Here is an 11,328-nt window from a genome sequence, read left to right as displayed (position 1 = left end):
CACACCTAACACATAGACCCATCTCAAAACTCATTACTGGGCACTCCATTGCTCTCCAAAGAGAAGAAATCAAGTTCCACGCACCAGAACACTGACGCAAGCTCCCCTAACCAGGAAATCTTGACAAGCCAATCGTCTAACCCCACCCACTGGGTTAATCCTCCACAATAAAAAGGAACCACAGACCTCCAGAATACAGAAACCCCACTCCAGATACAGCAATCTAAACAAGATGAAAAGGCAAAGAAATACCCAACAGGTAAAGGAACATGAAAAATGCCCACCAAGTCAAAATACAAGATACATAATTTACGTGTTATACGGAGTTTTATTTCTGTCCTAAGGATAAAACCTAATCAAGAATTTAAGGGTCTCCTGCTTTCATTAGGAACCCAATAAGCAATATCTTAACTAATTATTGACGCAGGGATTTTTCCACAAACTAACACCCGTGGCCAGTGATTTGTTATGTAGGTGATATTGAAATGTTTCTAGTCAATAATGTTTGGGTAACAAAAGACATACTAATACTTCTCTGGTCAATAAAGTGTTAAGCTGCGTTTCTCAATACTAAGTGTTTCTCTTTCTCTCTCCCACCACCCTCCCCCATACAAAGGTATTTTGTTTTTTATGAGTTTTCTTCAATTTTTCGACCAGCACTACACATACCTCATTTCAGCATCTATGTTCTAGTATTTAACAAAATAAATCAAGCCAACCACCTTTTTTGACCAATGCTCAGGAAATACGGGTATGAACGCTGCCGGGTTCAAGGAGCACAGTAAAACTATGACCAAAGAAGGCGTTCATTGAGGCTGTTTCTCATTTCTTTCACACATTTCCTAAAAATGAGGAGGTATTTATCTGGAAGGAAACTCGGAGTCAAAGGTAATTCACTGATAAACATCAGTGTGTTCAGTCAAGACCACAGAGGAAATGTAAACACATCACCCAAACAGCGGCTGTCCCTACCTCTCGAAAAAAAGCATTCGTGTGTGTTGTCTCCAGCCTCGGCGCCCAGAGCTCCCACTCCCACCACAGAGCATCCACTGACCACCCGCCCACCCCTCTACCCCCGCCCCCCCGCCCCCAACGTCGACCCGGAAGTACACTGACCCCACGTCGACATGGACGTACACTGACCCCACGTCGACCGGGACGCCGAACCCGACTCCTGCGTTCCACGTCTCAGAGTGAGGCCTACCATGCTGCACAAGGAGAGCCTGTGGGGCTTTGCGAGGGGATTACATGTCAGCAATAGTGGGGACACCTCTGTGTTCCAGACTCGGTTTCTGTTTCTAATGGCGACGTGGAGGAAATACTGCTGGATGCCCAGTGTGAATCTGGACGGAGCAGCCCCAGGAGTTCTCACTGTGACCACCCACCTCGCTCACAGACCCCCCACCTAAGATAACACCGCAGCTTCCGAAACAGGCCCACATAGTACTGACGGAAAAAAAAAAAAAAAAAGCTCTCAGTCAGAGGAAGATTATATGGAGAGAAGAAAAGGCGTGGAAAGAATCTTGAAGAAAAAGTTCATACCTGGTACGGAATTGGTCAAGTTGGCCGGAAAACATCACTTCCCCACTCTGCCCAGTTCCTTTTCAGACACCCTCAGCGCACGACCCCCGTCGACAGGAGGAACACGGCGTTTTCTCTGCAGTTTCTAAAAGTTTTTCTCCCGTGTTTTCTCGCTCTCTTGTGCTGGCAGTGACGTAGGGGATCTCTCCCTGTAGGCTCCTGACCACAGCTACCAGCACCTTTTGATAAAAGAACTGGAATCTGGCTTTTTCAGTTAGGGGGGATTTATATTGGGATTTGCAATGCAGCCTACTGAAGAAGCTACCATCTTGGTCCTTGGGTGGCTGCACCATTTGTGTCTTTTTGTTTTTTTTTTTTTGTTTTTTTTTTTTTTTTTTTGGTAAATGCTGCATTCCTAATTCAGTCAAATACAAGTAAGAAACACAAACAAAGAGTGGTGTGAGTGAATATGGACCATGCGGAGTTGGGAGGGAATTTCATTACAAAAACAGTAAAACACTCCAGGACTCAGCATGAAATGTTCATGAAAGTAAAAACAAAATTATGTGGAAGTTTCCAATAGAGATGCCTACAACTATAATATATACTTAATCATTACTGGCCTCCCTGATTTAGCCACTCATCTATAGAAAATGGAAACCATGTGAATTAGGAGAAACACCAACTTTTGTGAGTTGAGATTTTCAATAAAATAATAAAATATATTAAAAATCAAGATTTTAAGTCTCTGGATTTATTTTCAGTCCCATATATATTCCCATAATGTGAACACATGCTTGTCTTGTTTACCCAGTTCTTCACTCTAAAAACCTTGCTGACAACCTGTTCATTACCAATGCAGAACATGCCAAGATGGTGCAACGTGGTCCCTGTTCACCAAAAGCTTTTCTTCTACATAGGAGAAAGTCACATGCAACTTCTCATACAAGGAGACAATTGGATATTCCAATTGAAGTTTTTCCAATGTCCTTGTTTTGGTCTTCTCCCTTGACTTCGGACTTCCCTAAGTATCCCTGTTCATAGAGTCTGTATTTTAGTTCTTTCAGTTATAATGCACTTTTATTCTACCCAAGCCAGGAGCTGTGTTGGTGTGGTGGTAAGCGGAGGAGGGGACATTCTATGATCTTCTAAATAAGTCTCAATCATTTGATATGCCTGTGTCTTGGAGGTTGGGCCTTCACAAGTGTTTTCCCAGTGTTCTTTGCATTCAGGCCCCTACACCTTTCCCTGGCTGCAGCATTACCAAATATACTTCCTTAAAGCCTTGATCCTAGACACCTATGTTTTTCCACCCCTCAAGTGAGATAGGAAGGCTGAAGTGAGTTTTGTTCCTTCATCTGGATAAAGTTTAAGAATGGATTTGGTAAAATCTTTTCTACCAGAAAGTACGTCTTTGATATGGAGAAGACATTGATCATGTTGGATAATGGTTACTGTTTTCTTCCCCCTGCCAAAGACAAGAAGGGGGTTTTCTTGGACTTTCACCATAAAAACATAGTGGGGTTACTGGAAGGAAAGCCTGTAAAATGTGGTGTCCCCCTAAGTTTGCAGTTCCCAGGAACTTTTTGCCCTCACACTAGCCTCCACTCAACTTCTGGGAATTCACCAAAATTAACACTTGTGTTACTAGCTTAACAAATGCACCAGGATTATGTAAGATGTTAACAGTGGCAGAAAATAAGGGAAGAGTATATGGCAACTCCCTTTTTATTTTTGTAACATTTCTATGAATCTATAATCCTTCCAAATTAAACAGTTTACTAAAAAAGTAAATTTCTGACCAAATGTTAAAACTGCAATATATTATTTGAGTCTTAGCAAAACTAGCAATTAAGCAATTAAGCATTAGAAAAGAAGACTTTACAGGACAACAGGTGGGGAAGGACATCATTGAACTGCATAATAATAAAGCAGAGAATTGTCCTGGGACTAGAGCCTGGAAGAGAGGCAGACTAATGGTAGCTTTTACTCACTTGCAGGTTAAAGCCTTTGTGGGAGAGGAAAAGGAACCTTGCAGGAGTCAAGTCACAACCAAAGAGAGGGATGCTATACATAGAACGTGAGCAGAGCATTTTCCCAGCCCAAAGCTTTTAGCCACTTACGATGAGCCTGGGGAAGGTCTGAGAGTTATAAAAACCAGATCCCAGGTTCAACTCTGACATGTAATATGCTGACAGTGAACAAGTCATATTCACTGTCATTTTTCTCATTCTTGATTCTCTCAATTATGGGTTGCATTCATCCACAGCTTTGATTATATTAATTTATAAAGGCAAGTTCTTTAATCCTTTTGAATTTATTGAATTGTTTTAGATTTGACAGTGACATAAAAATTAAAATACATTGCAATATGAAAGGGAAATAAAAATAACTTCAGTCAGCATATAAAACTAAATTCTCATTTTGGCAAGTCCTAGGATATAGAAGGAGGTAATTTATCATACAATTATAATGTGTGTAGCTTTGACCATAGATATTGATAGTTATACCTTTAATTCCTGAAGTATTCATCATACTTGCAAGTATCATTCAGAAGCAGGGGAACTTGCTTGCACTGCACCATGAACATGCAGTCATCAAGGTCCAGATGATGGAAGAAACTACATCCCAGTTTTTCAATAGTTAAATTTTAATGGAAAAAGAGGATTGATGAGGGATGTAGTAAAAGAGACTTAAAACTCATATTAAGCTTAAAAAGGGAAAAGATAAATATCAAAGTATGCAGGGTTATAAAAATAAAAAAATGAAGTGATCAGTATGAAATTCAGGGTAATAGTTACTCATGGGGAGACAGAGAACCTGTAATCATGGTCAGACACATGGATGCAGCTTCCAGGTGGCTGGCAAAATATGATTTTTTCACCTGAGTAGTGGTTCCAAGAGTGTTAACATTTTAATAATCCTTTACAATATACATTTGTTTTGTGTCATTTTCTCCCTTTTTTATTACAGTATGTAATAAAATCTCAATGTGTTGCTGGCAGAAAGCTGTGTGTTACATTTACAACAATGAATAAGAAAGTTTTCCTATAATCAAAGGATAGAATCAAGTAGAAAGAAAAAACAGGTGACAAAATGAGCAATGGAATATTGCAATTCTTATCATGATATTATGTATTAGGTACAGAGAAGTCCAAATGATGGGTTGTTCAATTTTGTCCAGTTATGTTGTAAGTGGTTTTGAAGGACAGCAAATCCAAACATTTCAGCTTAATATTTAAAGATTAACCACAGTTTTCAAAAGAAATAGAGGATGGGGCCATTTAGAAAAAAGGGGCCAATTATTTTGTTAAAAGATATTTTTTAACAGGTAAAATTATGACTCATACAAATGTAAAGTAAATATTAATATGTATCTAACATTTCATTTAACTCACTAATTAGTGAAGGAATAAGGAAGATGTTATTGGTGGCTCAAAAAAGAATTCAAGACACACACATATTAGTTATCAGGAATGCTAAAATGATTTACACATAGATACAAAATTAATCAATATCCATAGGGCAGTAATGAAATGCATCTCTACTGGGCTAACCTGCATTTCTGTGAAACAGAAGCATGGGTGTTACTATCAGTGTTCAACAATTAACAGAACTGTCAAATACCTCAAAGATAATGAGAAGGGAAGATAACTCCAAAGGGGTAACTGGACAAGTTACTCAGTAATTCTTTTCCCCTTTTCAAAGTCTTTGAATATTTTTACTGACAGCAGAAAGACTGGGTTTTGGAAAATATCAGGATCCATTGTAAGAATGGCTAGAATGCTGTACAGCTGGGGGTTAAAAGGGCAGAAGGTTGAAGGTGAGAAAAAAAGACTGAAAAGGTGGACAGGGTTCATATGAAGCTGAGTGAAGCCTTTTATTTTGTATGGAAGTGGGTGGCAAAGAACCCACCTGCTAATGCAGGAGATGCCAGAGACGGGGTTGATGCCTGGGTGGGGAAGATCCCCTGGAGCAGGAAATGGCAACCCACTCCAATATTCTTGCCTAGAAAATTCTATGGACAGAGGAGCCTGGTGGGCTATAGTCCATGGGGTTGCAAAGAGTTGGACTCAACTTAGTGACTAAACAACAAATATGTAAAGCTCTATTATGGGAATTCTTCAGGGTAAAAGGGAATAAGTAGAGACAATCCCGGATGGCCTCAGGGGTCATTTCCTCTTCTTCTTCTAGCTCAGAAATAATTTAGCATAGCAGTTGTGAGTTAGCTCAGTGGAAGAGAAGTGAACTCTGGCATTTCCGCAACTAAGACTCTCTCATTGACACACAGATGCCATCTGTCCTCCTTTCCCTGTGCATATTTTGAGTGATTGAAGAGAGACTTCACTCTTAGAGCCCTTCTGTGAAATATCTAGTTTGTGTGTGTGCTGAGTCACTTCAGTTGTGTCCAACTCTTTGTGACCTCATGGACTGTAGCCCACCAGGCTCCTCTGTCTTTGGGATTTCGTGGGCAAAAATACTGGAGTGGGTTGCCATTTCCTTCTCCAGGGGATCTTCTAGACCCAGGAATCAAACCCGTGTCTCCTGTGGCTCCTGCAGTGAAGGCGGAATCCCATGGCAGGCATCCTCTTATGTGGAATAACATAAATGTTAAAATCCTGTATGCGTTGCTGCTTTTCTGTCTGTGTTTCCCCAATAAACCCAATGTAATATTTTCTACTGTGGATATGTTAGGAATGTTTGTAATTTTTCCCTTTTGCATTAGAGGCAGTCAAGGAATTTGTTTTCAGCTTAATTTTGTTTTATGATTATAAGTAGCAGTAATAATGTTTTGATTTTCAAATGAGGATAAAAAGATAGAATTTTGGAAGAACTAGTGTGAGCCAGTAGTCACACTGTGTTGCTGGGTTGAAAAATAATCCAGCTGCTCTGAGTGAGAGCGGTTCAGGGAGAATTATGGAAAGGGAGACTTGGTTACTCTTGGGGAATGTAAGTTCTTTCAGAGTGCCCTTATCTCAGGCTGTGATACAGTTTGCTCTCCAAATGGCCAGTAAAGTACCAATAGTATTTGATTTTGAGTGCCTGATTGGTAGTAAAACATGGGTGTCTCCTAGATAACATCAAACAGACTTTCAGGTAGGACTAATTGGGCAGTTAGTCCTTTATTTGAGAAGACATATTCGGCTTTGTATTTTTCATTTGGTGTATGGTTGAACGGAAGAGGCAGTCCTACCCACACCTCTACCCCTTTATTTCAGGTTCTTTCTTTTCCTTAGAGTTTAGCTGTCATGCCTGCAGGTTGGCAACTGGGTCTAGAGACTGGGTCAAACTCAGATCTGATCCCTACTGTAAGTAGATGTCACAGCTATTGGAAGCACATGATGTCTGCTTGTCTCTTTCTAAGATCCTAGCAACCACTGTAATTTAACACCTTATCTAATCATTTGTTGATGTTTTTAAAAACTGAGATGTTAATGGTATTATTTCACTTTTACTTGTTTGTTAGAATTTTTTAATAAAGAAATACTTCCTCTCACTGACTGTCTGATTACCCCTGGTAGAGTTAATAAGAAATGTAGGATAACTGCTTAATTTCTCCCTTTATTAACCAGTTTTCAATTTAATTCCTATAATCCTCTGAAAGTAGACAATTCTTTTAAAATATCACTATGCACCCATAGATATAAATAAGTTTTATCTATTTCATCCATTCTAGTTATTAATATTATTGAAATTGAAATGGTCTCATTTTGGTTAGTAGAAGACTAGCAAAGTTGGCCCTTGAATAATTTTGATTGACTCCACTAGCCTTTGACAGCTAACTTTCTGATTGATAATAGCAAGATTTGCCAGGCTCAGCTTGTACATTTCCTGTCTCAGGCCTCAGCAATGTCTCCACTAAACCTAGATTGCTTTTAGTGAGAAGTGACATTTTAAGATCACAATCTGAGTTCCTTTACTAAAGCATTAGTCATTGTATCTAGGTCTTTACACTATAAAGAGCTGGGAAATATTTATAGGTAGGAAAAATATATAACCCAACTCCATGCAACGTAAAAGACTAGAAAGGATAACCAACCGAGTAACAACTTCCTAAACTTATACTGATAAAATAAGACTTCAAGACTAAGGAGATTTTAATTAAACTCTTCCTATAGCATCTGTGTGTCCCTTATTCTGCTGTAAAAATTCTTCTTCTCAAGGACACAAAGAATGGTAAATAAAAACATCAACTAATTATTCATTTTTAAAAGTAGTCTCAGAATGATAATACCAATATTACCATCATCATAATTATTGAAATTAGATAAGCAAAAGCTAAGCTTTCTTAGCTTTAGTTTCTAACAATACAAGAAAACTAATTTCATGTGAAAATAAACAAAGAAATGTATGAAGCTCCTTGTGAAGTTATACTAAGAAAAGATGAGAACAAGGAACATAATCATATAAATGCACATATTCACAAAAGATGAGTCTGAAACTAAGCCTCATTTTAGTGGGTCTTAATTTCTCCTTATGCCAAGGAAAAGAAGACAAAGATTCTAACTATCAGTTTTCTATATTGAAGTTATAAAACAGTAATATTAGGCTGGAAAATAAATGAGAGTATAACTGTTAGTAAAGGGTCATTGAAAGTAATATTTATAAAGGATCTGTTTATTGAGAGACTCAAGAAAACTAATTGAAAAACTGTAAGTAATTCTATGAGCAATAATAGCAATAAAGGAATTTAGTAATGTAACAAGATATATGCGCTTCTCTGGTGACTCAGTGGTAAAGAATCTGCCTGCCAGTGCAGAAGACACGGGTTCAAACCCTGGGTCAGGAAGATCCCCTGGAGGAGGAAATGGCAACCCACTCCAGTATTCTTGCCTGGGAAATCTCATGGACAGAAGAGCCTGGGGGGCTATAGTCCATGGAGTTCCAAAGAGTCAGACACAACTTAGCAACTAAACAACAAGAAACAGACATACGTTTATCACAAAGATGGCCTTAATCACGATAGATTAACTGATATAACATATGTCTTACCATAAACAACTTGAAAACTGGAAAAATATATAATGCAACTGTTTTTAGACACTGACAATAGGCAACATAGATATGTGATTTTTAACAGAAAACAGATGAAGTGGACCACACAACTTCAACTGCCTTCTTTAAAGATTTCAGTTCAGGGAAAAAATGCAAGTCTCATTTAGAGACCAAGTTTACAGGGGTATTCCTTAAATAGAGCAAAAAGTACTATTTTTGAATTGAGGAAATAGTGATCTACATACATTCAGTGAGAGAAAGAGAGGTGAAATTTGCAAGACAAAGTACTAGAAAGATCTCAAGAAGTTTGTAGGAGTGTACCTTTGAGCCTGGCTGAACACCAAGCAGCTTCCATGCAGGATAAAACACCATGGGTATTGACAAAGGATACCAATCATAAGATATGTTAATTTTCAGAGCTCACACAGGGCTAAGGGACATTCGAGTACTTAACATCCAGAATAGAAAAGCTTTAATGAACACCCTGAGAATTCATTTGAAACTTAAGAATCCTTGTATCTTAGTAATTAAGGCTATTCTAGGCTTGCCATAACAAAGTTTAAATAAAAGTCTTTAAGGACAAACTTGATACTGAGGTAACTGCCAGACCAACACCAACTCTAACATCATTAAATAAAGACTAACAAAGTCCTGGTACTTATCATAAAATTCAAAATCTTCAACATCAATAAATAGTTATTCAACATCTGAAAGAGTGGGAAAATATTCTTTTAGGAGAAAAATCCGTATAAAATCAGACCCAGAACCACAGAGACAAATTTTCAGAAAAGGACTTCAATACAGGTATATTTTAAATATGTTCAAGTACTTAGAAGAAAAAGAACATAATGAAGAGAAAAATGCAAACTGTAAAAAAATCAAATTTCTTGAACTGAAATTTTAAACATTACTGAATAAACCTAACAACAGATTAGGCACTGGGAAGAAAAGACTGGTGAAAATTTCTATCAAGACCTAGCAATGAAAAAATATCTGAGGAACAGAAAGAAATGAGGCTGAAAAAACGGAATAGTTCCTAAGTGACCAAGTGGACAATGTCAAGAGGTCAAACACAGCTGCAATTGGGGTTTCTGAAAGTGGAAGATAGAAAAAAAGGAGAATTGATGCCTAAAAGTTTCCAGTTTTGATGAAAAGTATAAACCCATACATCCAAGAAGCTAAATACATCCCAAATAGAATGAATGAACATCTTTCACATCTTATTCAAATTTTTAAAAATCAGAGACTAAAAAAAAAAAAAAAAAAAAAAATCTGGAAAGTAGTCAGAGAGAAAAAAGACACAGAGAGTAACAAATGTGATACAAATTACCACTGACTTCTCATCAGGGATAATGGATACCAGGGAACAAAAATGCAACATCTTAAAAGTGCTGAAATTTAACAAAATTAAAAAGAAAATCAACAGTCAACCTAGGACTCTACCTTTTGAAAATACTCTTCAAGCTAAAGGATAACTGCGCCCCCAAAGAATGATTATCAGCTCAGGGCGTCATATAGCATCCACCCTTCTTTTCTTCTGCTTCCACCTGTCTGTATACACACAGAGGAAGTCCATACATCTCCCAATTCTCTTCGGATCTTTGGACAGGCCTTTGATGTAATTAACTTGTGTCTGTTTTTTACAATCTCTGCCTCATAGTTCTATCAGCCCATGAAGAGCACATCTGACACACAACTTCAGCAAATCTTATGAAAATAGTGAATTCCTGTCTCTCACTCCTCTGGATGTAGTAATTCAAATACAGTCTTAGGGACTAGAAGATATCCTTGCTCATCTGCCCTTGACCTCATTCACCTAGAGAACAGAAGACTTCATGATGACAGTGTACCTGCATTATCAAAGTCTGTTTCCAGCTAGACTTGCCATATAAAATTCCCTTGTGTGTAATATTTTAACACTCAATTTTCAGTCAACATGAACTTAAAAATATGTTCAAAGTAAAAGCTATAGAATCAGGAGCATATATATAAATATATACTAAAAACTCTTTAATTTCAATTCTGCAAATGTTTTTAGTTCCTAGTTGATATCCCTAAGAGGAATCCCTGTGAATCCCTAAGAATAATCCCTAAGAATAACTATTTTCTTAAAATCAGTCACTCAAAAGATTGGAAATAAATTTTCTTTTAGAGGCTAACTTTTTTTAATATATAGAATTTTAGAGGAATTAAAGCATTCACAACTGCAGATCAAAGATTTGGAAAGACTAAAGCACAAGCTACTGGAGATCAAAGGCTCTGATAATTCCAGATCTCCTCTTCTACTAACCTCTGGGACTTTATAAGGATAAATCACTTACTATATCACATCCCTGGTTTTTGGGGTTTTTTTTAATGTGAGTTATGGTCTACATTAGCATTTTTTAGGTATTTGGGATTCATAAAACAAAAGAAAATGGAGGCTGAGCAAACATACAGTTGCCATTTCTTTTTTATTAAGAACATAAACAATCATACACACTGCCATCTCTAGTTAAAATATTTCATTAAAAACATTTTAACAATAAAAAAGGGAAAATTCAAAATAGTGCTTCACATTAAAAATATATATAGTTCAAGAAAAAATTGCATATTATCTTTTTTTCCCATTTTCATCATGGACTGGTAAAAATTTTATGAACGTCTAAAATCATTCCATGGACCTGTTTTAAAAATCATTGAATTAAATGCTTCTTAACTGCCCTCTTCTACTATGAAACTCTATTATTTATATTCTTATTTTGATACATTATGTTAAGTAAATGTGATTAATATTACATGAAATGTCATTAAATGTAATTTGCCTGATTC

At 37.2% G+C, this 11,328-nt stretch overlaps 1 pseudogene; it reads left to right on the top strand.

The window, feature by feature from the left end:
- The first annotated feature begins 1,205 nt into the window (after positions 1–1,205).
- On the top strand, positions 1,206–1,767 carry LOC122708059 (annotated as a pseudogene).
- The last annotated feature ends 9,561 nt before the right edge of the window (positions 1,768–11,328 follow it).

This window comes from Cervus elaphus, chromosome 14, assembly GCF_910594005.1.
Source record: "Cervus elaphus chromosome 14, mCerEla1.1, whole genome shotgun sequence".
In the NCBI taxonomy this organism is placed as follows: domain Eukaryota; kingdom Metazoa; phylum Chordata; class Mammalia; order Artiodactyla; family Cervidae; genus Cervus; species Cervus elaphus.
This window is presented reverse-complemented; position numbering and strand designations above follow the sequence as displayed.